Here is a 2,856-nt window from a genome sequence, read left to right on the forward strand (position 1 = left end):
GGGGAGGATACATGTGCAGAACATGCAGGTTTGTTACATAGGTATATGTGTGCCATGGTGGTTTTCTGCACCTATTGAACTATACTCTAAGTTCCGTCCCCTTGCCCCCAAACCCCCAACACACCCTGGAGTGTGCTGTTTGCCTCTCTGTGTCCGTGGGTTCTCAATGTTCAGCTCCCACTTATGAGTGAGAACATATGGTGTTTGGTTTTCTGTTCCTGTGTTAGTTTGCTGAGAATGAGGGCCTCAAACTCCATCCATGTCCCTGCAAAGGACATGATCTCATTCCTTTTTCTGGCTGCATGGTATTCCATGGTGTATATGTACCACATTTTCTTTATCCAGTCTATCATTGATGGGTGTTTGGGCTGGTTCCATGTCTTCACTATTGTAAATAGTGCTGCAGTAACATATGTGTGCATGTGTCTTTATAGTAGAATGATTTATATTCCTTTGGGTATATGCCCAGTAATGGGATTGCTTGGTCAAATGGTATTTCTGCTTCTAGATCCTTGAGTAATAACCACATTGTCTTCCACAATGGTTGAACTAATTTACATTCCCATCAACAATGTGAAAGCATTCCTATTTCTCCACAGCCTTGCCAGCATCTATTATGTCCTGACTTTTTAATAATTACCATTCTGACTAGTATGAGGTAGTATCTCATTGTGGTTTTCGTTTGCATTTCTCTGATGATCAGTGATGTTGGGATTTTTTTCATATGTGCACTGGCTGTGTAAATGTCTCCTTTTAACAAGTGTCTGTTCATAGACAGGACACAAACAAATAGAAAAACATTCCATCCTCATAGATAGGAAGAATCAATATTGTGAAAATGGGCATACTGTTCAAAGTAATTTATAGATTCGATGCTATTCCCATGAAACTACCATTGACATTCTTTACAGAATTAGAAAAAAGTATTTTACATTTCATATGGAATCAAAGAAGACCTTGTATAGCCAAGACAATCCTAAGCAAAAAGAACAAAGCTGGAGGCATTACACTACCTGACTTCAAACTATACTACAAGGCTACAGTAACCAAAACAGCACGGTACTGGTACCAAAGCAGACAATATAGACCAATGGAGCAGAATAGAGACCTCAGAAATAACACCACACATCTACAACTATCTGATCTTTGACAAGCTTGACAAAAACAAGCAAGGGGAAAGGATTCAGTAGCTGGTGCTGGGGAAACTACCTAACCATATACAGAAAATTGAAACTGGACCCCTTCCTTACACCTTTAAAAAATTAACTCAAGATGGATTAAAGACTTAAATGGAAAACCCAAAACCATAAAAACCCTAGAAGAAAACCTAGGCAATACCATTCAGGAAATAGGCATGGGCAAAGAATTCATGACTAAAATGTCAAAAGCAAGTGCAACAAAAGCCAAAAATGACAAATGGGATCCAACTAAACTAAAGAGCTTCTGCACAGTTAAAGAAACTATCATCAGAATAAACGGGCAACTTACATAATGAGAGAAAATTTTTGCAATCTACCTGTCATGCGCATCCGTGTGAAGAGACCACCAAACAGGCTTTGTGTGAGCAACATGGCTGCACTTGGGTGCAGGCAGCTGAGTCCGAAAACAGAGTCAGCGAAGGGAGATAAGGGTGGGGCCGTTTTATAGGATTTGGGTAGGTAAAGGAAAATTACAGTCAAAGGGGGGTTGTTCTCTGGCGGGCAGGAGTGGGGGTCACAAGGTGCTCAGTGGGGGAGCTTTTTGAGCCAGGATGAGCCAGGAAAAGGAATTTCACAAGATAATATCATGGCAAGGACCAGCCATTTTCACTTCTTTTCTGGTGGAATGTCATCAGTTAAGGCGGGGCAGGGCATTTGCACTTCTTTTGTGATTGGTCAGTTACTTCAGGCCATCTGGGCATATACCTGCAAGTCACAGAGGATGCGATGGCTTGACTTGGGCTCAGAGGCCTGACACTACCGATCTGACAAGGCCTAATACCCAGAATTTACAAGAAACATAAATATATTTACAAGAAAAAAAATCAAACAACCTCATCAAAAAGTGGACAAAGGATATAAAGAAAATCAAAATGCCACTCTTTATATCACTTCTGTAAGAGAACTTAATTTTATCATTATCTTCTTTAAAAGTAATATTAGGTTTTTAAATAAATGCCTAGAATTTTAAAGTTCTTTTGAAAAAGAAAATGTTTTTCTTAGTTCAAAAATAATATTTATTTTTATTTGTAGAGTTCTGTGAAGCTTATGATGTACCTTTGTGAATATGTTATTATTTGAATCTCATAATCAACCTATGACACAGGCAGGTAATTTTTATCATTTTACAAAGGAGGAAAATGAACTGATGAGATTCACCCAAATTTCTACTGCTAAGGCAGGAAAAGATGCCAACTCTGGTTTAACAACTTGTGAACTCTGCATTGGGAAGAATCTCAATTCAATTACCCTCCATAAATATTTTCTAATACCTATTATGTAATACATAGACTCACTTTGGACTTAAACAATTTATTTAAAATTGAACAGTCACTAAGTCTATAACTTTTTCATAGATAAATACAAACGAGAGTTCAGAAAAGTTTGTCCCTTTATAATCTTTAGAATTTAGGAAAACCAAGATTCAAGGAATCTGTTTATTACAAAGAAATGCAGTGATTAGTTATCCAATTCCATACAACTGCCTCAGTACATTTATGTTGTTGAAAGAAGGGCATATTTAAAAGTAAATGAAAAAATATATATGTGTGTGTGTGTGTGTGTGTGTATATATATATCCAAAAATATATATAATATACTTGCTCCCTGTCTCATGTTTGGAGCAATCGCTTTGAAGTAAGAAATTAAGAAAATAACA

This window comes from Mandrillus leucophaeus, unplaced genomic scaffold (assembly GCF_000951045.1).
Source record: "Mandrillus leucophaeus isolate KB7577 unplaced genomic scaffold, Mleu.le_1.0 Scaffold117, whole genome shotgun sequence".
Taxonomy (NCBI): Eukaryota; Metazoa; Chordata; class Mammalia; order Primates; family Cercopithecidae; genus Mandrillus; species Mandrillus leucophaeus.